The following is a 26,561-nucleotide window of genomic DNA, read 5'->3' as shown; positions in this document are numbered from 1 at the left end:
TGTATGATTCCTAGTCCTTATAAGAGCACTACATAAAATTATCCTTAGTATTTCCATTACAAATAGAACAGTTCGGGCTGGAAAGGGCCTTTAACAATTTTCTTGTCCAAAGTCTTGCAGTGGTCAGGGACATCTTCAACTAGACCAGAGCCCCATCCAACCTGGCCTAGAGCTTTCCCAGGCAGCCAGTACTTCTTTGGACAACCTGTTCCAGTGTCTTGCTACCTTCTCTCCCTAAAATCTCACCTAAACCTTTTCTCTTTCATTTAAAAAACATTATTTCTTGTCCTATCACTACCTGCCCTTGTAAAAAGTCCCTTGCCATCTTTCTTGTAGGATCCCCTCAGCTACTGGGAGGCCACAATTAGGTCATGCCAAATCCTTCTCTTCTTCAGGCTGAACAATCCTAATTCTCTCAGCCTTCCCTTGTAGAAGATATGTTCCTTCCCTCTAATCACAGAGTATTCTGGGTTGGAATCATCTAGTCTAACTCTTAAGCAAGCAGCCTGACCAGTGATCAAACCCATGACTTTGACATAACAGTGCTAATCTCAGGGGCAGTCCCTCCCCTGGGCTCACTCCAACAGGCCAATGTCCTTCCTGCACTGGGGACCCCAGCTCCAGATGAAGTGTTCCAGGTGGGGTCTCACCAGAGCAGAGGGGCAGAATCCCCTCCCTGGCCCTGCTGCCCACACTGCTTTTGCTGCAGCCCAGGATACATTTGGCTCTCTGGGCTGTGAGTGCTCATGGCTGGGGAATGTCCAGCCTCTCATCCAGCAGGAGTCCCAGTTCCTTCTCAGCAGGGCTGCTCTCCATCTGTTCATTTCAAATCTGTGTTGATCCCAGGGGTTGCCTTGACCCAGGTGCAGCACCCTGTGGTTGGTCTTATTAAACTGCATGAGATCCCTCCCTGTGCACCCAGTTCTCCAGCTTGTCCAGGTCCCTCTGGATGGCATCGTATCCTTCAGATGTGTCAACAGGACCAGCTGGGTGTCATCTTCAAATTTGCTGGGGGTACACTTGATCCCTCTATGTAATTAGTGAAAATATTAAATCCCACTGGTCCCAATATGGATCAGTCCCTGAGGAACACCACTTGTCACTGAAAGGTTTATTTTATTTTATTTTATTTTATTTTATTTTATTTTATTTTATTTTATTTTATTTTAGTGTAAATTAAATGCTTCATGTAGCCTAATTCACTTTTATTCACATTCTTATTTGTTTATTATTGTTTCTGTCTTTCTCTTGGTAAAGAATATTCATTCCTCTCATTTTTATTTCAGTAATTTTCCTTAGAAATTTCATTTGCATGAAAAGAAATAAAAATCTATTTTTGATCCAATATCTTGTACTAAATTATCTGTCATGGGTTCTCTTTGTTTCCTCATTTGCTTGAATCTTTTTCCCCCCAAGATTTCTTCATTATATCTGAAGCATGTCCTTGTTTCCAATGTCTGCTATGTAACTCTTTAAGTCCCTCAACACAGTAGGACAGGCCTGGGAATCTGATGCTGTGTTTACTGCATGAACAACAACTTAATTAAGTCGTGCTTTAGAAATATCATCAGTGCTTTGTTGCCACTATTGCACTTGGGCTTGCATCACATTGTTCTGATAAACGTATTGGGAGAATTGCTTTGTAGTTCGTCTTGTTTCTGGAACATTACTAGCTAAGGACCCTGGAACATATTGTTTCTATTGCACAACTGAGGATAATGCTCTCAGTTCCAAAAATGAATACAAAAGATTCAGGATGGGGACCAAAAGTTTTCAAGGCAGAATATAATTTGAATCAGAATTAGACCCGCATCACTTTCACTGATATCTCATATGAATGACACAGGAGATTAGCTCTATTTTGTTTTCTCTTTGATTTAATAATACAGAGAAAACCCAGCATAAAATTCCTTCTTCCATTCCTCTTTACGTGCATAGTTAGGAAAGGCAGAAAAACAGAAAAAAATTACTTTATTATGCATTCTATGAAACCTGGATGAGCATTTGCTGTTCAAGTCAATTGTCTTGCACTCTGTGTGGTATATTCACTTCCATCACATAGATGTAAATTAAACCAGTTGGGCTCAATTCTACATCAATTTTCAACAAGTGTAGTAGTTTGTACCTTTGTGAAATAAGTCCAAGGTGAATGCAAATTAATAGAAAAAAGACATTTTTACGGTTACTGTCCTCACATAAAGTGAACAGACAACAGTGCTAGGAGGATCAAAGTGTCAGAGGCCTGGAAAAGGAAGGCTAAAATTTCTTTTCAGAGATTACTTAAATTTTACGAAAAGTTATAATGCAATGACTTAATAATTGTATGGAAAATGTGTGGATGTTGGAAATGAGGATGATCAAAGCCGTGTTCCTAGTGCTTTAACAATTGCTAATAGTATAGATATTAATAAAAGGTTTCATGAGGTAGACTTTAGACTAGCTTTTACTATCAGAATTAATTTTGCACAGCTCATGTCTCCTCAAATAAAATTAAATAAATAATTTTATTAATCTGCTTAAAATTGCTGGTCTAAAGTCATTATGCATTTGCTGGTACTTTACATGTTACTGTTCTAGTTGGAATAAAAGTCTGCTTAAAATTGCTGGTCTAAAGTCATTATGCATTTGCTGGTACTTTACATGTTACTGTTCTAGTCGGAATATTAGGCTCACAGAATCACAGAATTGCACAATGTTTTAAATTGGAAGGGTGGACCCTTTAGAGATCATCTAGTCCTAGCCCTCTGCTATGAGCATGGACATCTTTCACGGGACCATTTTTCTCAAAGTCACCCAAGCTGACTTTGAATATGGCTAGTGACAGGGCATGCACAACTTCCTGGACAACCTATTCTAGTGTATCATTATGCTCATTGTAAAAAGTTTCTTCGTTATATCCAATCTAAAGCTACCTGCTGTCACTTTGAAATCATTACCTTGTTCTGTCACTATAAACATGTCACTACAGTATAAAGTGTCTCTGAATCTTTTCTATAAACCCCTATGCATTTTCTTTTTTTCTTTCTGTCTCTGAAAACCCAGAATGTTCTCGGAAAATAACAGGAACAGAAAAACTTAGAAAAGGCGCAGTGTGCTGTTTTGAATGCAAAACAGAGCCTTTCAGTGTGTCTCTGGCTGAGCTATGTGCCTAATCTCTGAAGTCTGTCCTGCTTTATTACATCCTTTCTTAATGACCTCTGCATAATCTCACTCTATCCTGTATGTGCCAGTGCTTCAAGGACTCAGTGCCAGCTACTGGGGGAACTGGCACGAGGGGAATTGTGCCAGCTGCTGGACTCAGACTGGGGCTGTGAGCACCTCTAGCCCTTGATGGTATTGGAGGCAGTGGGGTCTTGGCATCAGCTACAGGATCCAGCAGCATCTTTAATACCCAGCCACTGGGGCAGGGATTGTGCTAGTGCTCCAGGAAACCACAAATGTGTGTGTTTGCGAAGCTGGGGAATATGGTGTGTGTGCTACACTAATGAACTTCTACCTCTGCCAGCCCAAGAAGAGGAGGAGACATAGCTATCTGTGTGATTCCTGAATGTGGGGGCTGCTAGGGGTAGCGCCTTGTCTGTGGACATCTGTGCAGCCACAGCTGTGGCTGTGTCCTTGACCACTGTGTGTGTCCATGTCTCCTTGTGTGTGTATCTGTGGTGGTGCATACACTGCCCCTGGTTTTTGGACCATTCCATGATTTCAGAAAGTCCTGTTGGCCATTGATCTGTGTGCAATGAGTTGGGCAGTGAGGTGTCCTTTGATAGTAGCAGGAACTCTCGCATAGCTAAAGTGGATGTGGAATTGCCATACCAGAGACTTCTGCTTCCTGACCAAGGAGGGGAATGGGAAATCATCACTCATCCCCTGACAGCATTGGAATATTACTTACCTGAATTGTAGCCCAAGTGGAATGGTACCATCATTACTTGATGTTTAAAAAAATTCCGGTAGTTACTTACTAGGATTTTTGTCAGAACAGAATTGACAATCATCTTGTCACCATAATTGGCGGTCCTGAGTGAGGTTGAGCTCTCCTGGGCAGCATCAGACTGTGTCCGTCACCTCTCTCTGAGTGGTATACAATCAAATTCTCATTTTTGCAAGGTTTAAAGAACTATCACTGAAAGTTAATGATGTGGCCACGGCTGAAACACCCACTCTTAGGGCTCAACCTCCATTCATTGAGAAATGCAAAGAAATTAAGTGTATTTCACTGAATTTGAGAGGAATTTTTAACAGGTATACCTTGGTACTTTTATGTGCATTCATTTTTGTGTGTGCAGATTGAATTAATCACCCTATAGCACACATATAGCCTGAATGTTGACCTCTTAGATCTATAATTAGGTCACTGTTTCAATTTTATGAAATCCTATGGAATCAGTTTGTAAATGTTAAATTAGTCAACAATTAATACAGCCAGATGGAAAGGTCCTCTTCCTTACATAACCATGTTTTTATCAGTAAATTAAAGTTATACTTTCTTTGCTTATTTTTCTTCCCAGTTTCTTCTTGCCAGTGCTTCAACCTTGACAGCAGAGAGAGAGAAATGTTTTATCAAGAGTGCTTGTGAACTTACGTTCAGTACAAATGCCAGAGGAACAAGATCTGCAATCAGCTTCAATGTAAAGCTGTTCAGGAGGGCCCCAAACCTTTCTTACATTGTAAAAAACTATTAAGATCACTACAAAAAGTACTACTTAGGAGACTAACTACAAGAAGATGATTTTATCCTCTCTATTGATCCTACTTTTCTTCCTATGCTGATGATCTACATTATGCAACAATTCTATTATTTCTCTGTTGACTGTGCAAAACAATAGATGAGATTACTGTACACAGACTATTTAGCTGGTCAAAATCTGATGAATGATGGCAAGAACAACCCTAAAGTTCCTACTCTTTAGTATCTAAAAAGTAACTGTTCTGCATTTCAATAAGTAGAGTTTTCTAGGTGTGATAGCTCTCTAGGATCCATTAAAAAAGACTAAAAAATGTGGATAATCATGTCATTTGTCCAATGTCTCAATAGGTAAATGTACAATAGTCTTATTACTACAGACTAATTTAAACTCTGCCTCAGATAACATTTTTGTTACCAGACAAAGAGTTAATAATTTAAATCTTGGGGATTTTATTGTCCTGAAAATTACCATGTCAGACAGACATTGCAATACATTATGAATATATTGCATCCATTCTTTGAGAGTAGCCATTATTCCTTAAGGTATAACATTTGTATTTAAGGTTGACTATCACTAGACTACCTTTCAAACTGACTCTTAACAGGACTGTGTTTGGGGAACTTGGGGCTCATGCAAATTATATTTCCTTTATGATTTCAGTAATAGCTTCCCTGAAAGGCTTAAATTTTCCACAGCCTGTCACCCCAATAACAATACATAGCCACCACAGCTATTTGAACAGAACCTGTGTCTACAGAATGGTATGTCAAAAAGGAACTTTATATATTAACAAATTTGGACAATTTATCTTTGCAATATTACTATGACCAACAAGATATCTGGTTTTAATAGCTCAGATATTTTGCTCCAAAATACCTGTATAAGCAAAATTATAAAGTGTAGTCCAGGTCTGAATTTATTATAGAGATTATGATACAGGCATTTTTTTACTAGAAACATGATATAAAATATGAAAGTATTTAAGCCATGTAATGCTAAATAATGAGACACTGTAGAAGTCTCTGTGAGAGCTGGTATCTCTGCCATCCTCTTGTACATAATGAAGGAAAATAGCCATATATATGTTGCATTATGTCTAATTTGGTTCAGACCTATAAATCAGGTACACAATCTTAGAGTACCTATTTCTCTGTATTGACTATGATGGGAGATTAACTCCACAGAGTAATTTATAATGGTGTAAAAATTATTTTATTTTTTTCCCTATGAAGTACCTACTTTTTAACAAACATTATATGCACCTATCTTGTATTTACAATGTCATATCAGTAGAGAATTGTCAATTGTCTCAATATGTGCCATGGAAAGTTTTGAGCTGCAGTAGATATTTTTAGGCACCATAGGCAATAATAATACAGTTATAAGTAGCACTAATACTAAAATAAATAGGTATGGAAAAGCATTTGCTCCCATAATACATACTAAAATGAAGGGTCTAGGACAAAAAAAGCCTACACATATTAAAATAACAAGTTATCTGAAGTTCTCATTGATAGGAGTGCATAAGGGTGTTAGATGGATTTATAGAAATGGATAAATGATGCACTAGAGATTAAAAAAGAAAAAAAGGTGGAGCAATACTATTGTTCATGGGGCTGAAAAATACTTGTTAGGATGTTCTGTCAAAAAATTGTATTTTTATAACATAGAGTCTGTATTTCTTTAAGAGACTGAATTTTATGTCAACAAGCCTATGGGGCATTTCTGTGAATCAACAGACTCTAAAAAAATGTGACTTTGAAAACGATGTCATTGTTTTATCTTTCAGACTGTTCCTCATTTTAACTTTATATTTGGCCAAGAGCATGAAAATAATTCTTTCAAATTGGAGAATTGTATCCTTTTAAGCAATGTTGGGTAACAATTTTCTGGAGTTTCTTATAACATAAGTGGTCATGTTAACGGTTTATGCTTCTTTGAAGCACAAAAGCAGAATTTTCTTAGTTTTGTTTCATACTGTGCAAATAATATACGCCCATTTTTCATCATTAGTACTTATATCAGTTTCACAAGTACTATAATAGCAATAGATTAAAATATTGCAGTATCAGCACTTAAAAAGTTATGCTTCAATAAAACAAATATTAACTACCATTTTGCAAAGGTAATATTTTTTATTTATATTTCCAGCTTGAAGGATGATTCTAAATATTTGACTCATATTGTCATTAAGATGTACCAGAAAACATAGCCCCCTGTTAATTGTGGTATTAACCTTATGAGGGTAATTTCTCTTTTGTACATCTCCTGATTTCTGGACCCTGAAAAATTTTCATTTATTTTACATAGTGTAGTACTATTAGTACCATAGGGTATTTTGAAGCATTAGTTGTTACAACACACTGTAGCAATTACTAAAATTATGTGATTCTTTTTTTTCCTATTTTTTTCTTTTAAGCTGTCTGGACAGATCTTGTGGATGTATTCAAACGTACACCAGGGAATGTTTCCAAAGCTTTTATGGTGTGCTTTAAGCAGCTACACAATTTTTGATTTTGAGAGAGAGCTTTGCCCTGAAGGATAAATCCTTTAAAGCTAATAAAAAAGGGAACACAAGGATTCAGGAGAAAAAAAAAAAGTTTCACAAATATAGAGAATGATTACTACAAAGGGAGGAGGAGGAGACATCTGTTGATTAAATGATTTTTAGAGATAATTGAGTGCATTCTTCCTGAAATAACAAACATTACACACCATTTGCAGGCATACATGACTTTCTTGAACACAAGAGAAAATTAAACAGAAACTAAAAAATAATCATCAGCTTGGGGGCAGTCAAAACTCTGCCACTGACGTGACCTTCCAGATTTTGCACAGCCTTTAATGATATAGCAGTAGCAGCCAGGTACTGAATGATAGATTAATAGGGTATAAACATATGTATAGGAAGCTGAAATGAAACAATCCTTTCCCAAAGTATTGATCAACTTTTCGTTTCATAAGTAATCAATCAATATTCACCAATAATACTACACAGTTTCATTTCTTTCACATGATTCTCACTTCAAGAACCTCACATCTGTTTTCCAAGATAATAGGTATATTTATAAATAATTAATCCTAATGAGAAGCTTCTGATACTTTGTCAAATATGACAGATATATGACGAAGAATTCAAGGACAAAATGTGCTGTAATTCAGAGAAGTGATGTTCTGTGAACTACAGAGTTAGGGCTACTATATACCTTAAAGAGCAAAGAATAAACAGAAAGACATATAATTGTGACATTTATGCCACCTTAATAATTTCTACTTGGAGTATTTGTGATTAGTACTGCATTTGATACTTTTTTTACGCTGTAAAAAAACTTAATTTGACAAAAAATAGATCTTTTCTTCAAGAGAAAGTCTCTTCTGGTGAGAGTGGTCTCTGGGAGTTCATGTTTCAGAAATATCACTTGGAAGCTACTTCCCAGGAACCTGAAGTATTTGAAACAGTTACTGTTGCAACCAGGTTTTACCATGTAGAAAAAACACACCAGAAATTTTCATATTTGCTTTTAATTCTTGTCCTTCTGTATACTTATCTATGCTTCTCTAACTCTTTGACTCTGTGCTTCATCTTCTGTTCCTGTTGGCACAGAGAGCACCAATAAAGAACTGGAAACATGCACACACACAAAACCAACAAACCCATTTATACCTTTATATGTAGCTAAGATTTAATCTCTATACCTTACACATTTTTTTTTTTATGCAAAGCTAGTTTGGGATTGGGTTCCATGAAGTAAGACATTGTTTTGTTTTAAATAGAATATATTCATAGATGTGTTTGAGCAAGATGCACTCTTGGGGGTTGAGTTTCACCCTAGCAAGTAGTTACTGACTTTTCCCCAGCTGGTGCTTTACAAGAAAAGTGCAAGGGGTTAACTTTGGCTGGCTGCCAGATGCTCAACAAGCAGCTCTATCAATCCTACTCCATCAACAGGACAGAGAGTAAATAAGCCAAAAAATTGTTGAGATACGGACAGGGAGATCTCTGTTCCAGCACCAGGAGCACTTCCTCATCCTCTGTCTTCAGCGACCTTGTTCTCACATATTGTCACTCCTCTCTCCCAGGTGTTGGTACATAGTGTTTTTCATCATTTCTTAAATATGTTATATCAAAGGTTCTATAACATCATATTTGGCCAGCAGCAGGTCCATCTTGGAACCAGCTGGAGCTGTGTCTGCAGCACAGGAACAGCTTCTAATATCTTCTCACCAGCAACTGCCCTTGTAGCCCATCCACCTGCTACCAAAACCTTGCCAGGAAAAACAAAAGCTACAGATTGCAATGAGCAGATGAACTTAGGAGACAGGTCACTCCTGATATTAGACAAAAGTAAGGCTTGCAGAATCAGCAGCAACCCATGCAGACACTGTTTAGCAAGGCTGAAAGAATTGTCATACCATAAGCTACAGAAACAGCTACATACGGTAAGCTACAGAGAAACTTTTCTCACAGCTAAATTGACCAGACTTATATCAAGGTTTTATTTATTTATCTGTTTAGCTTGAACTTCTCCAAAAGTTCCTGAAAAACAGGAAGTAAATGTAGTACGGATAAGGAAGCTCTCAATATTGCTACAAGAAGCTACAGAAAATCCAAGATTTTCCTGTGCATATCCTGTGCATCCAAAAGACTTGGGGACATTACCAAATACTCCAACAGGTTCCAGGCTTGCAGCCCCTGAGCTTCATGAAAAGACATAAAATAGGCCAGGTGCTAAATAGTATGAACTAATTCTTTGACTAAATCAGTTTTTAAATGGACCAAAGGATTTTGCTTATCTCTCAGCCATAAGAAATATGACTGGTCCTATTCCCAAAATCTAAACACTTCTGTGTGTGTATATATATATATATATATATATGGCTATTTTACATAGTGTGGTAGATATGTACTGTGGTACATATGTAAAGTGTATAGTTTACATAGTGTGGTAGCTTTTGTATTCCCTTTAAACATATACAGTGTACTGGTTCTATTCCTTAGCTATTGAAGACAAACAACCAGTATCATAACTAAAGCAGTATGTTACCATAATCTTTCCTGATTAAAAAGGATCAGAATGAGATTACTAATAGATTAACAGAATTAACAAAAGGATCTAGAATAGGATAAAACCTTTATTTTCTCTCATTTCAGGAATGAATAATGCATTTTCAAACAACAGACCTTTGTATAAATTCAGTAAAAATATGGAAGACAACTAAGAGGCTTTTATTTTATATTTTCATAATCTGTCTACTACACCTTTTGTACTACAGTTTTTACTCACTTCATTTGTGAGGTAATTTAAGAAAGACAAAAAAAAAATATCTTCCCTTTTTCATAGAGATGAATTTATTTTCTTTTTGACTGAATATGACCAAATTAAATGTGATATGAAATGTAGCTGGTTTTGTGATTTTCAAGTTTTGATACATGTCAATATACGTGTCATGTATTAATGCATTTTCAGCTCAGGCAATGATTACAAATTTATTAAATTATTATTGCGTGCATGTTTATTTACCTCAGTTTCTTCAGTTAATGAAATACTACTGTAGGTAAAACATAAACCTTCTAATTTAGGTGCACTCTTGTAGCAAAAATTTAGATGCCTCAAAGAATAGGAGTAATTAAATTCCCTACAGAAGTAGTGAAAATTATATTCTAATTTCTGAAGAAGAACTGATAAGAAATGATAGGCATAGACATCCTGTTCACCTGCCTGAATCAGTTTTTCTCATCACCTTCAGAGGATAAGACTTAATCAAAATGGATTTTTCTTTCTAATAGAAAAAAATAACCAAAGCCCACAAATGGATCAAAACAGAAGGGGAAAATAGCACCCGAACCCACCATTTTTTATTGTAATCTTTCTATAAATAGTTCCATCCCTCTGTATGAGCCCTAACTGTTGCATAAGGTCAGTTTGCATTCCCCTAACTCCATTACAAGCCCATCCACAGCAGCCCAGTGACCTTTCTTCAAAAAATATAAGATCTCCTACTGAGGATACCCCTCAGACTGCTTGTAACTGAAGTGTTCCAGGAGATGAAAGTTCAAAGTCATCTTATCTGACAGGGTCAAAAAAACAAGCTTACAAATTCCTACTTCATTCTGAAGCTACATCACACCTATCAAATGAGACATAGTGTTTACACAAATTTGACAGTGTCAAATACATGTAGGTTTTAGGGTTTTTGGTGGTCTTGGATCATGTGTCTGAGTTATATTTGAGTCCCAATGTGAAGAGAAGTACCTTTTCCTACAAAACAGGCACTTGTAAGCAGGCATGACGAATTAAACTGTCATTGGCAAGTGAGCATCCAGGCTAAGAAGAGTAAGTAATGTATCAGGATAAAGCAGTCCTAGAAAGCAGGTAAACTCAAATGCTATGTGTCACCAAATTGTGACTGAATTCTAATTATGGGGTATTTTTCTTGATTGAACTCCATGACATGAGCAATCTTGTCCTCTTCTTTGTAACTGCAAGACAATTTAAGCACTCCATATTTCTTATGTGATTCAGCCTTAGCATATACTTTGGTTTGGCTTCATTCTTTCTCCATCTCTAGTATCTGTGTCATGCACTTAAGAGATTAAAAGTTCTTTGGTTTTAAATAGCCTATTTTTTTGTGCCTTTCACATCTACATAGAATTGTCTCATGTACTTATGCTTTGTCCTATTTGATTTATGTAATCATCCTAATATAGCATTTCCTGAATACAATTACAGTCTAGTGACATCAATTACAGTCTAATACATCAGATTGAAGACTCAGAAATTTCTGATTTTCATATAAACTTTGAGTCTTAATTTTATCATATTGTTTTCCTCCTACTTATACAATATTCCTGTGAATCTTTATGTTTCTATCTCTGTATGTACCTCTTTGAGTGACAGCCAGGGGATTATCATGCATCTTTTTTTCTCTCTCTTAACAAATTTTTGAATGCTAACATTCTTTTAATCTCTGCTTATCTTAAATCAAATCAGCTTAGTTCCCTGGATACTTTAGTTGCTTCATTCTTTTCAAGTCAATGTACTCCTGGTTAAGAAGTGGCCAAATCTGAATGCAGACCTGAATCTTATCACTATATATTTAAAGTCAATTTGTGAGATAGGTTCTGAATCAATGAACAAAGACTTCACAATGAGACATCAGTCAAGATGACATATTGAGAAGTTTACTTTAGCTACTGAAAAAAAAATTTACATTTGCCTACCAAATGAGAAGAATCCATCTTACACTTAAGAGCAGTGATTCATGGACAGAAGCAGATAAATTAGACATGATGTCTCCTAAAGCCTGTAACCTACAAAATTTGAGGGAGTACCTTATCTATAAACTTCAAGTAGTATCAAAAAATGTAAGCCATACATTACATAGCAATCAAAAATAAAAAAAAAAAAGGATAAAAACACTAGAAATCACATGAGCAATCTGTAGAAGGATTTTGGAGATGTTTGTTAACCTCATCAGTTTATGAAATGGATCTCATTAGATAGCTCTCTTTTGTCACCACTGCATATAATTCAAAAGATATGAGTAGGTTAGATACTTCCCAGCTTTTATTTCTATAAGAGGACACCTCACACATCTAGAAATTCTAGTCCCATTCAGAAAAGAAAATAATATTTTAAATTTGCTTAATTCCTAAATGAAAATATTAATATGTATAAACAGTTTTTTTCCAGAGTAGGTGTGAATCTTACATATAGGTACTGTGTTTGGTTTTCTGTACCATGTCAATAATTGACATATTTGAGAAGTGCTGAAATCAGGAATTTTTTTTTTACATCTCTTTTTCATACCTACACAAAAAGAATCATATTTGTAAACCAACACTTTTTTTTCAACTATCAGGCTAAATATAGAAGCCTAGTAAGTGTTTTTACCATTTGGATCCCACAAACACATGTAAGGTATGTATATACACACAAGCATCTAAACATATAGACATATCACTTACAAATTATAAGCATATTTAATTAAATAGCATAAAAAGAGATTTTTTTTTCACTTTTAAAAATGTTGTGATGCAGGGACATACCTGTGACCAGTCTTCTAATGAATTTAATCTCATAAAACCCAAGCATTATTCATTTTAGCATAGTAAATGTCTTTTCTATAATGGATATGTAATTGGTACTAAATGAACTATGCTGATGACTGTGCTTTGTTTGCTTATCTATTTTTCAAAGGTGTGGAGAATAAAATTCACTTTTTATGACCTTTTTCTTTGTTTAAGCCTGCTAATCAGTAATGCAAACCAATGATAATTAGTGTATTTTATCTTGTTTATTGTCAGGATTTTATTTTCATTTTGGCTGTGACCACAGATTATTTCTGTGTCTACAACTGAATAGTCCTTACATGGTAAAAGCTTTGACTTAACACAGCATTTGGCCAGATTGAACTCAATCACCTGGAAAAGGGAAGATTTGTAGACCACTTTCAGTCCAAAATTATCAGAGTTCCACTTTTACAATTACTGGTTATAAAACCAGATTATTTTACTGCCATTTCTACAGACAAATAGAAGTGTTTTCAATTATTCAGCAAAAATGTTCACATTTGTGAAACACTAGTGACATTTTTAGTTGAAGCAATTGCTTTTTCCAACAAGTTCTAGTGTTCAAATATAGATATACTATGCGGAAGACGCCTGAAGAAGAAAACAAGCAAAAAGAACAGATACAATTGACAAAATTAATTGAACTAAAATTAATGTTCCATCATGGTAACCATTTACAAAATAATTAGAGCATTCATCCAGGATTTTGCAAATATTTCCTCTTCCACCTAACAAGTATTTGACTATAAATCTTACTTTTCTGGTAATAAATGCTAAAAATAATGTAGTCATGTGGTATTTCCATATTTGATTATGCTGTTTCACATTTAGTATCTCACATATTCCAGCTTCCTGTGTTTGTGCACAACATTATGTGTAGTAGATAGGGACAGGCGAACGGAAGATTTCAGGATGTGACGGAAAGAAAGACCCCTTCCCCCTCTCACCCTGCAACATGTTATCCATTACCCCAAAGAATGTAACCACACCTAACCCAGTAGTTTTCCACTCCTGACTAACCCTAAAGACCCTACCAACCCCTCCTGACGTAGCAGAGTCCCCCAAGACTATTTAAACCCATAAGATAAGATAATAAAGGCTTTTCGACCATCCACCACATTGGTGTCCAGCGTGTGTTGTTAGCCCGAGTGGCCCAGGGGAGACTGGGCTGCCGTGCTGTTCCTTGAAACCAGGTCGCCTTGCCTTCCCCTGAAGGCAACATAACTGGTGCCGAAGCCCGGGAATAATTTGCTCGGGCAGCAGGTGTCGCCTGGACAAGAGCAGCGGCCAGACCGGTGAGACCGTGTTCTCGGCAAGGGAGACGTCCCAGGACCCGCGATCATCATGGATGCCATTGCCAGGGTCGTAAGTGAGGTTCATAAGCAATGGGGAATTGAGTGTAAGCTCAAAGACTTTTATCTTGCTATAGCAAGGCTGCTTGAGCTTGGGGCAATTGAACGCCCTGTGGATGTTTTGCATCCGGAGATATGGGAAAAATGCACAGCCGCGCTGGCCGAGGACATGAAATCCTCAGGCAGCGGCAAATGCCTTAAGGCATGGGGCAAAGTAGAGAAAGCCCTGCACAGAGCAATAGAAGAGCAGGAGACATGGAGTGCGGCGCATACGTGTTTATTGGTTACACCCAAGCTAGGGGTAGGAGCGGCAACGCAAACAGCCCCTGAGGACGATCCGCCCGGGAGCGGGGATCCGGGGGGGCCCGGCGCATCCCCCCCCTCCCTGGTCCGGGGCCCGGGGCCCCCTGCGGAAACCTCCCAAAAATCCACAGCTTCCCCATCCGCCCCGCCACCGCCGGGCAGTGACCCGGTACCGGAGGTGCAGCAGCGCGCAGAGTTCTTTTGGCAGAGACTGGCGGGGGAAGCCAGAGGCGCGGAGGCCGCAGCTCAGGGGGAGATCCTACCCACGCCGCCACCGTGGGTAGGATCCCTTTGAAAATGGCGCCGGCAGCCAAGGGGAGGGGCGGGGCGCGGGCAGTCTCGGCGCGAAGAGCCCAGAGGCGCGGAGTTTTGCTAATGCGCGTGTGCGGGAGAAAGAGGAGGAGAGCGGCAGAGGGCTCGGAGCCGATCGGCAGCCGCGCCTGATGCCGCTACCATGTAAGGGAGAAACCCACCCCTGCAGGAGGCAGGGCAAGCCCGGGGGCGGCAGCGGCGCCACCCCCGGGGGAGGAGCGGGGTCAGAGCCGGACAAAACTACACCGAGCCCCGGAAGTGCGCTGGCATTCGACTTCCGACTCGGAGTCCAGCAGCAGCTCCGGCAGCTCGGAAGAACTGTCGGGAGCCGGCTGGGTCTCTAAGACGAAGGGAACAGAGCTAATGCAATTTAAAACAAAACCAAGTAAAGCTTTAAGCTGCACCAAAAAGCAGCCACAATACGAACCAGCCCAGTTTACCGACTGGGGAGAAATAAAAATAGCCTGTGCCGAATGGTCCCCAGCGGCTGCCGTACAAGCCTTCCCGGTGAGGATCACCGGCCCGGAAGGGAACCAGCAGAGGGTATATGCCCCGGTAAACCCAAAAGATGTACAGTCAATTGTCAAAGCCATTGCAGAAAAAGGAATCAATTCGGCCATGGTCTCCACATTAATTGATGGTCTTTTTAGTAATGACGATCTGCTTCCCTTTGATACTAAACGAATAGGTCGCATGATACTTGATGGTGCGGGAATGATTGTGTTTAGACAGGAATGGGAAGATAATTATACAAAGCTATTAGCCCAAGCATCTGGCGCGAGGCAGCCACTACACAGATCGACTTTATCCAGGCTTATGGGAAAGCACGATGATATGATCACGCCTCAGCAACAAGCCACGCAGATACGGGCTGAGGAGGTCAGGGCGACCACTCGGGCTGCTAGGGAGGCTATTCGTGCAGCCTCCCGGGTCGTAGCCAAGCCGTCGCCGTGGTCCACCGTGAGGCAGGCAGAGAGCGAAAGCTTCACGCAGTTCGTAGATCGCCTGCAGGCAGCAATAGACTCCTCTACCCTGCCGGCAGAGGCAAAGGACCCCGTGGTATCTGACTGCTTGCGCCAGCAGTACAACTCTGTCACCAAAGATATCTTACGTTCCCTGCCAGCCGGAGCCAGCCTGGCTGACATGATCAGACATGTAGTGAGGGAAGAACACCTGACACCACAAGCAACGAAATCCCTCAACTTCATAGAACATCAGATGTCCACTGGCATGCTTGCCAGGTGGAACCCAAGTGTACCACTAGATTTATACGTCCACTTCACGCAGAAAGGAGGAGTGGGAGCACTGGCCCAAGGACCTTCCGAAAAATCCCAGCCGATCCAATGGGTGGTCCTCGGAAGACCAACTCGAGTGTTTTCCCCAGGAGTCGAATGCGTTGCTAACCTCATCATGAAAGGCAGGAAGCTCACCCTGAGACACCTGGGGACCGAGCCGGCAAGGATCCATCTCCCCTTCCGCAAGCAACCGACTATAGAGTCAACTGCAATATCGGAGCACCTGGCCCTTGCTCTCACTGGCTTCAGAGGAGAAGTCTCCTACGCCACCAGACCACCTTGGACCCAGCTACTGACCATTGTCGACATAGACGTGCCACCAAAGGTCATAGACAGACCACAGCCAGGACCGACGGTTTTTACAGACACCTCCTCCACGACTTCTACTGCAGCAGCGGTGTGGCAGGCAGAAGAAACATGGCATTGCGTCAAAACATGTGACCCCACGCTGTCAGTGCAACAGCTAGAAGCAGCAGCAGTGGTCTTGGCATGCGGACTCTTCCAAGATGAACACCTCAACATCGTAACAGACTCTATATTCGTGGCAAAGCTTTGCCTAGCCATGTCAAGACCAGGTGTGTCAACATCTACAGCGGCCTCGATGCTTGAAGAGGCACTCTCCTCACAACAGGGCACTGTGTCTGTCATTCACATCAACAGCCATAACCCAGTCAAGGGCTTCTTCCAGACTGGAAATGACAAAGCAGATGCCGCGGCGAAGGGAGTGTGGACATTGCAGGAAGCTTGTCAACTACACGAGTCACTCCACATCGGAGCCAAAGCACTGGCAAAGAGATGTGGGATCTCGACAGCAGACGCGAGACACGTAGTGGCCACTTGCCCTCACTGCCAGAAATCACCCCTATGGACTGGTGGGGTCAACCCGAGAGGTCTCAAGGCCTCAGAAATCTGGCAGTCAGACTTCACTCTCTGAGAACTGCTGAAGCCCCGAGCATGGCTTGCAGTGACAGTAGACACTTACAGCGGAGTGATCATAGCAACACAGCACCTCAAATCCAACTCTAAGGCCACAATCCAGCACTGGCTGACAGTTATGGCATGGCTTGGTATCCCCAAGCCATGCCATAAAACTGACAATGCTTCCAATTTTATCTCCAAATCAGTGCAGGAATTCGCCTTGGTGTGGGGCATCACCTTAGTACAGGGAATCCCATATAACAGCACCGGACAGGCCATTGTTGAGCGAGCAAACCAGACCCTAAAAGCCAAGTTAGAAGTATTGGCAAAGGCAGAGGGCTTTGCCAATTCCATTCCCTCAAAAGACCAAACGCGTATGCTGGCAACCGCATTGCTAGCACTGAACCAATTCCCTAGGGGAGATGAGACAAACAGTCCCATCCGAAAGCACTGGGCCACCCAGACACTAGAGGAGGGCCCGCAGGTCATGATCAAAAACGAGCTAGGTGAATGGGAACGGGGCTGGAGACTGGTGCTTACGGGACGAGGGTACGCGGCAGTTAAAAAAGAGGGCAAAACCAAATGGTGTCCACTCAGGTCAATCAAACCTGACCTTCAGAATGAATCTAATGAAAAACTGTGAGTTTCTACTTGCAGGACATGCTCGTGGACCGTCCCCGCGATGCATACACCCCTGTTCCAGAGGGAGATGACGGACCAACAAGCTGCCAGACAAAACCCAAGAGTCCCACACCGGTGAGACCCAGACATGCAGTGTCTTTGTGCGATTTTGCTGTTTGGGCTTGTGGCCAGGGGGCAAGCCAACCCAGGCCACTACCCTCATCAGCCATTCAGGTGGGTGATGCAACATCTCTCAAGTGACAAGGTGTTCAAAGAGGTCACCACAGCAAACACCCCATCCTTCGTGTTCCACATAGCCGATCTGTTTCCAGGACAACCAAAACAACGGCCCATAAACTCACGTATCGTAGTCATGTACATAGCCTACTGGTGCCCAGCGTCCAACCCAGGGAAAAGGTACTGTGACTACCCGGGGTGGGGACATTGCGGATATTGGGGCTGCGAAACCATTGTTACAGATGCCAGACCATGGGGAGATGGGTGGCAACCACAGGAGCCCGACAAATTCTTACAGTTCACCCGGGCACCCTTTGGCTGCGGAGATCACAATGCACAGCCTAGATATCGGGGATGTGTAAGTTATAACATGACCGTTCTACAGCCAGACCACCCTAGTTGGACCACGGGTAGAACGTGGACAGTGGTCCTCAGAGGACCGAGAAGGTGGGTGAATGTACGAATTATCAAACTCCAACCACCAGCACCTTGACCAGTAGGACCCAATAAAGTTATCAGGAATGTGCTCAAAGGGAAAAACACAACCCACCCCAAAACCTTGCCCCCAAAAGTCACTGACACCCCGACCGGCCATGCAGATGTATTCCAGATAAGCCACACAGCCGAGTCCGATCCAAACCCAATTTTTCGTATGCTAGAAGCTACCTTTCTAACCCTAAACAAAACCAAACCGAACCTGACTAACTCCTGTTGGCTTTGTTATGATGTTAAACCCCCTTTCTACGAAGGCATTGCTTTAGACACCCCCTTCAGTTACTCCACAGCCAGTGCCCCCCACCAGTGCAGATGGGACACTCCCCGCAGAGGAATCACCCTGAGTCAAACAGGACAGGGCAAATGTTTTGGCAATGCAACTTTAGCAAAGCAGAAAGGCAACTTCTGCACTAAAGTTGTCAAGCCCAACAGAAAGATCAGTAAGTGGGTGGTCCCATCCGCATCTGGGATGTGGGTTTGCCAGTGATCCGGAGTGAGTCCTTGTGTGTTCCTTGCCAAATTTAATGACTCTATTGACTTCTGTGTCCAAATTCTGATTGTTCCTAGGGTCCTGTACCACTCAGATGAAGAAGTGTACCACCTTTTCGAAGAAACTGACAGACTGCACAAAAGAGAAATAATCACAGGTATAACTATCACAATGCTGCTCGGCCTGGGAGCAGCTGGTACAGCCACTGGTGTCTCAGCCATCGCAACCCAACAGCACGGACTCTCTCAGCTGCAAATGACCATCGATGAAGACCTGCAGAGGATCGAGAAATCCATCTCCTATCTAGAGAAATCAGTCTCTTCGCTTTCAGAAGTAGTTTTACAGAATAGGCGAGGACTGGACCTCTTGTTCATGCAACAAGGAGGACTGTGTGCAGCTTTGAAAGAGGAATGCTGCTTTTATGCAGATCATACGGGAGTTGTTAAAGACTCCATGGCAGAACTCCGAGATAGACTGGCTCAGAGAAAGAGAGACAAGGAAACCCAGCAGAGCTGGTTCGAATCCTGGTTCAATCAATCACCTTGGCTCACCACTTTAATTTCCGCCCTGGTAGGTCCACTGGCAATACTGCTTTTAGCTGTTACCATAGGACCATGCCTACTGAACAAGCTAGTCTTGTTTGTTCAGGCCCGTCTAGAACGGGCGAACATTCTGTTCGTGGGCCAGCAACAAATGCTGTAAACCAAAAACTGCGAACACAGTCAGTCGCAAAAGCCTTCGAAACTCACCTTGCGAGAATTACTCAGGTTTACCAAACCCCTTTTTCCTTACCAAGTTACAAGTTTGTACCTCACTCCAGTGCCTATATCTACGACTACCTCATTTTATTTATGAAAAGGAGGGGGGAGATGTAGTAGATAGGGACAGGCGAACGGAAGATTTCGGGATGTGACGGAAAGAAAGACCCCCATCCCCCTCTCACCCTGCAACATGTTATCCATTACCCCAAAGAATGTAACCACACCTAACCCAGTAGTTTTCCACTCCTGACTAACCCTAAAGACCCTACCAACCCCTCCTGATGTAGCAGAGTCCCCCAAGACTATTTAAACCCATGAGATAAGATAATAAAGGCTTTCGACCGTCCACCACATTGGTGTCCAGCGCGTGTCGTTAGCCCGAGTGGCCCAGGGGAGACTGGGCTGCCGTGCTGTTCCTTGAAACCAGGTCGCCGTTGTCTTCCATGAAGGCAACAATTATGAAGAGACATAAAGGAAGAGAATTGTTTTTTCAAATGTATTTGCTTTCAGTTTAGATAAAAAACATTTATGCGCAATCTCACCTTTTGAAAGGATATTGTAATGGAAAAAGTAGAAAATACATTCAATTGCTCTAATAAAATCTGCTGTTCAAGTCACTCCCTTTTTATCTAGGTTTTGGCCATGTAGAAGTCATAGTGAGTCCCATGGGAATATTGTGTGAGTAAAATCTGAAAAAGAAGGCTTCTATGGTAATTGAAGTCAGCGGAAAGTTTTCTAATTATTTTAATTGAATTTAGATCAGGCCTTCAAGGGAGATTACCATAGGTATTTTATCACTTAGCTTTCATGTACAGAGATGTAAGTAGAACCTTCAGCCCTAATAAGATATTCAGTTTCATTTGGTGATTATCGGAGGTATTTTTTGTTGCATTATCACAAAAATAACTAATAATTCAAATCATTTAATTGAGTAGTGAAATATTTATTTTCTCAAAGTTGTCCATGACTAGAAACAAAAGCTTAATCATTAGTATCCTACAATGTAGTTAAATATTTTTAGCAAGTTATGGGAGCTATGTTGCAACGAGTTTACTGGCTCCCATTTCACCACAGTCCTACCATGCCAACAAATTAGCAAGTGAATATTCCATTCCTCCAAATATGAAATTTTTGACGTTGTTCCCAGGTATATGAATATACATTTAACTTTAAGGAGGTCCTTAACCCCCAATCACTTTGATGGTACTCAAATTAAGTAATAATTTTTAAGCAGGTGCTTATATACTTACCTGAATTAAGTAATTGTCTCATTTTCAGATTAATTTTTTTAAGATTATATTACTTTTATCTTCTAAATTCAAATAAAAAAATAAGTAGTCAATATATCATTAGGAAAGGAATTTGGACTACTGTTGTAAATTACCCCATACAATACCAATTCCTAGAAAAATATAAATTTACTTCAGACTGAAGGTTTCAGTTCCAAAATGAAAGCTTAAATACTCAAAAAGGTGGTTTTCTAAGACATAGTATTTTTAGTTGATGCTTATACTTAAAATTATTCCAACTCAAAATTCGTAGAAAAAGCAAAATATCTCACAGAACTGTAAAAACGAATTATATCAAATAACATTTTAGAGCTTATCATGAATAGTTTTAATGGATCTCTTTATTTTTAGAGAGGGAAGGATAAAAATGACGATGAAGCACAAGGCATCTTACACATTTTTTCAACCCATCTCCTAGCCTCTATTAAAGATAAGATGAAAATACCCTGCTGATGCAGAGATTTAATTTGAAGTAAGATGCATAAACTTTGATACCTCCTCATGGGTTTCTTAACTCTGCCATAGATCTGCTATATTCTGCATACTGTATAAACACAGTTCTGAAGGTAATTCTCACACTAAAATTAGAAAAAAGAATAGCATGCATATTTAATACCTCCCTGAAGTGTTTTACTTCAGCAATAAAGCATAGCAGTGAAGTAAGAAAAAGCTTGCAGTTGCTTTCCTGAGCTGTTTGCCTGAAAGGGATCACATTGCAGGATTTGTTTTATTATGTAGAAGCAGATTCATTTGAATAGGAATGCATTTTTTCCACATCCGTTCCAATTTATAAAGGAGAAACAAAAACAAGAAAAAAAAGTAAGCCAGATAGCTGGAAGAGGCTCATAGAGCAATCTTTGGCAATTTGGATTTAGAAACAGTAAGTTTGAGGGAAAAACATTTCTACAATTTAAAGTATAGTATAAGCTTTTAATAGGACTTTCTTTTACAAAGCAAAAGTGCAAATGGGTAGGTGGTTACCTGACTGGTTACTGTAATACTTCAGGAAATGAGATTTTCTGTAAAGTTGAAAGCATATAGACTCATACATATTTATTAATGTTTTTTCTGGACTCATTAGCAAACTTTTGAACAGGAAAGTGCTAATAAGATAAAAGTACAGTGATGTATTGTCCCTTACTTTCATAACTTTATCATGAACATACATCTATCAAGCAATTGCAATTTCTTGCAGTGTCTGACACAGAAAAAGAAAAAAAATATGGAAGCTGTAATCCTCCAATTTTACAGTTTACTGATGTCCACAGCATGAAAAAAGTGATTGCTAATTAAATTAATGCCTATGCTATTTAGAATTTAGGAGAAGATATTTTATATTATGATAGACAATGGGAGTAGTAAGACCTATATTTTAATTTCTTGGGGCAAACACATAATGAGATGCAACAAAAAGAAACTGAAAGACAATTGTGAATACAGTACTCATACTAACCATTAGTTCAGAATTTAATTGCAACTGTCTAATTTGTTGATACTTTTTAAAAATTGGATTATGAAGTATGAAAGACAAGTAAAAATGTAAAGTGTATGTTTTTCTTTCTTATGCATTTTGTGTCTTAGCAAACTACAATGATAGAATTAGACTAAACTAAAATAAATGTGGCAAATGAAAAAAAAAGTGGTAAATATTTTAACAGTCCAATTTTGTTTTGATTTGCATTATTTTAAGCATCTAGAATTACAGTAGACAGCAGATTTAATCCAAGAAAGTTACTGTAAATTCAAACAAGACTAAGAAAATATAATTTAAATGCAGCTCTTTAAGCATCTCATGCAATAGTATCAAACCTATTTTTTAGGCTGATCTGCACGCCATATTTGTCTTCACATATTATGGCTGTGTTTTTGCTGTACCATTTATGCTTTTTTTAAGATTGTATTTTATGTACTGTGAGGAATATATGAATATTGAAATGAATATGTGAATTAAATATGTATATATCTATGTATATGCATATGTATATATATATATATAAATTATGTTCTATATGTATCAATATGAATGCATTAATTACTAAAGTAGGAGCACAATAAGCATGAGAGTGGTTTTGATGTAACCCACTGTGTTCAAGTTAGACATAAAAATTCACAAGTGTCTTCAGCATTGTCAGTTAAATAATAGCCGAGACTCAACTATAAACCAATGAAGTCATCCAGCTGAGTATTATGTTTGGCTACTAACTCAAGGATTGTCTCTATGAATGAGGGGAAGTTTGGTTATGCATTAATTTGAAATAAGATGAGGCTTCAAGTCAGCTACATGAGTCCAACAAATCACTGAAATTTTTTTGGATATAAAGTCAGCATCATGTTTCTCTACTGTGAATTAAAACTATGATAACATATAATATCTGAGGTTGTTTTGTCTTTGTTTGTTTGGGTTTTTTTCCCCTTTGGAGGATTCTTGCAGCTATTTGTCCTCTTGGAGTATAAACTCCTCTGATCAAAATCGAAAATCATAACTGGACCCCAAGAAAGCAATGGTAACTTCTTGAAGTATAAGTGCCTTTTTCAGTTCCACATAAAAAAAGGCTCTTGACTGTCAATATTCTCTCTGGGAATTCTCCAGACTTAGCTAATGAACCATTTTAATGTTTCTGTAGTGGCGAAAAAAAAAAAAATAAATTTAAGACTGTTTTAGAATCTTGGAATGTCAAATAAATAACTCTGGGTCTGGGTCATTCAAATCAGGTCTTCCTTTCTCTTGAGTTTTCTTCGTTCATTGTGCCTACCTTTTTTTTTCCTGATAACCTCAATATGGATATGGCATGTACTCTAAAGTCTTAATCTTGCTGAGGCCTATAAAATACCTATATGAAGCATAATTTTATTTTTTTACATAGGAATCTATTTAGTTGAGAATAATTGAAATAATACTTTTACTGAGTATTCATGGCACTGATAGCACATAAAATTCTCACAAAGTTATGCAAACCTTTCACAGTGTAACCGCCTCAATTCTTATTTTGAATTCTGCTTTCAGATTTAAAGGCAATTAAAAAAAAAAAAAATCTGTGATTAGAAACAAGTACACTTTTTATCTTGATAATCACTACCTAAAACAGGTACCTATAAATAGCATGCAGACACATTACAAGGAACTTGGCCAACAGCAGAATTATACTTGGAAATTTACCATTTTTTTATCTTGCCACAAAAGCAAAATGATTATTGAAAGTAAGCTAGGCAAACTGCAATGCATCAAAGCATCACTTTTCTAAAGTAATTGTCAATTTTATTACATACTAAGTGTTTAGGAGTAGCAAAAATACTTTCTTCATTCCACACATTGCAGTATCTAAATGCAGTATTTAAATCAAGGTTGAACAAGGTTTTGAAGAAAGGGTTATGAATGAATCAAGCAAGAGACTTAAAAGAGTAGTCTATTGACAGAAAAAAAAGTATATATGTAGTAGTGTGTAGGCTCTGTTATTTTTCATTCTATTGCCTTGGAGATTGAAGATTCAGGATCACATATGTTTATAAATATGCCAGGCACAGGCTATGCCTTCTGATCTTGCAGCGAATGAAGTGATCCCTGCTGAAGGGACAATAGCCCCAGTGCCAAGTTACAACTGAGAAGGAAGTGACAGCATCTCACAGCAGTACTTCTGGCCCTAGCAGAGGTCAGCAAGCATAATCAACATAGAGGAAGGAAGTTCAGCTTCACTCGCTTCTTGCAGTTTAAACAAATGAATAAATAAATGAATCCTCAAGAGGCATGCCACAGTGAGATCTGTAACCAGTTCATCCTTTACCGTATGGATTATAAGATTTTCTTGTATTTTAAACAAATAACATATGATAATATTTGGACTTTTTTTTACATTGAACGTGTTAACATTTATTCAGACTAAATTTTGTTAAGGTTGAAGCAAAAAAGTGTGTAAATTTTGAATGACAATTATACTTTGTGCATCCAGCATGACAACAATATTGGCTATGGCTATGTATGAGTATATAATTTTATAAGGAAATTTGATATTCTGACTTTATCTGTGTAACTAAGCTCATATTTTTATTTTATAACTCAATAAATTATGCCTCCAGTAGTACATGAGAGGTATATTTGAAAAGTAATTAAATAATATCACTATATTACTATTTTGTAAAATGTGATTGTAAGAACAAAGACAGTTGGCATTGAATTTTTTTGTTTCCTTTCTTTCACTTATAGATTTTATATGTATCTTTTTTAACTTCAGTCCAAATTAATTCTCTTATCCAGACATCTTGCCCAACTACTCAAGACAATGTGAAGACAGCTAGTACCTTATTATTGATTTCTTTGTCCATCATCAAAAATTGCAGTCTTTTCACTTAGGTTTTAGACCATGCAGCATTGCCTTTTTAAAGTTTCTTCTTTTGACCACCAGTTCTCTAGTAAAACAAGCAAATAAACAAACAATTTTTTTTAAAGCCAACAAAAATAGCTAAAACAAAACAAACCAAAAAACCAAAAATCAGAGCAAAACAGAACAAAATCATATCACACAAGCAAATGAAAAAGCCCAAACAAGCAAAATTCCATGATAGTTATAATTTTTATAATACTTGATTTCTTTTTTAGGTTATCAGAGTATTTAAAGGTTAGGTCGGTATCAGAGAACATTTTTAAGGATAATGAATCTAAGAGCCAAATTCTCAAAAGCCTGCTTAGCTTAATCAAACTACACTCTGCATATAACATCCTTTGCCAGTGAGGCAGTTGGGAACAGCATCCAGTCCTCCCCTTTTTGACCCCTGTGAGCTGACACTAAAGCACTGATTTGCATTCCTCCCTACCATCTATCAGCTAAACAGGCTTAATATTATCACTGTAGTGTCCAGATGCTCCAATGAAGATACAAATACAACTTTCCCTGGTCTCTGCTTTTCTGAACAATGTGAAATACATGTTTTGTTGGAGAGAAATATTGTGTCTGTTTTAATTAAGTAATTACAATGCTTTCTTTACAATAGTCAAAGGTGATAATAGAGAAGAATTGCAAGTATATGAAGTAGATCTCACTTTCCTAAAGATGACTTCACCAGTCAGCAGCTTTTCTTTACTAGAAGCCATAATGAACATCCTCATTTTTATATTGGTATTACTTATACTTTGCTCAGTTTGATGTTCATTCGACTGACACTCATTCAGATTCTTACATACTTGTTTATTGATGCAGCCCCATCTAAGAGGATAAAAAAAGTGTCTGAAATGCTCAGGGATGCTCATGCCTATTTAAACTTGCAGTGTCAAGTTTTTCAGTGATTCTCCTCTACATACGAAATATATAAAACAGGGAGAGTTTTTACAGGGCTGTACAAATAACAGCTCTACTGGATGAAGGATACCAAATGACAGCATTGTCTGAGACCTGCTTTTTCTCATGAAAGTTAGAAAAAGAAAGTTGTCAGCTTACCTAGTGCAGAAAAACAGTTCTAAAGAAAGATTCATCTTAATACAGATGTCTGAATACCACTCTTTTACTGACTCTGTTCAAGTGTCTATTCCTCTGCCTCAACAAAAAATTTAGGATCGAAGTTGTTTACTCAGACTTGAGTACCTATGGTATTGAAATACAAAGAGATTAAAATAATTCTACATCAAAGCATTCTTCTTCTTCCAAGGGTTCATTTATGGATATTTTTATCTTTATTTTCTTAAAAATGTTGCAGCATACAAGCCATAAATATGCTTACTGATCAGGAAGCAATTGGCA

Source organism: Lonchura striata, chromosome 1 (genome assembly GCF_050655825.1).
Source record: "Lonchura striata isolate lonStrDom1 chromosome 1, ASM5065582v1, whole genome shotgun sequence".
Lineage (NCBI taxonomy): Eukaryota > Metazoa > Chordata > Aves > Passeriformes > Estrildidae > Lonchura > Lonchura striata.
Note: the sequence above shows the minus strand (reverse complement) of the source record.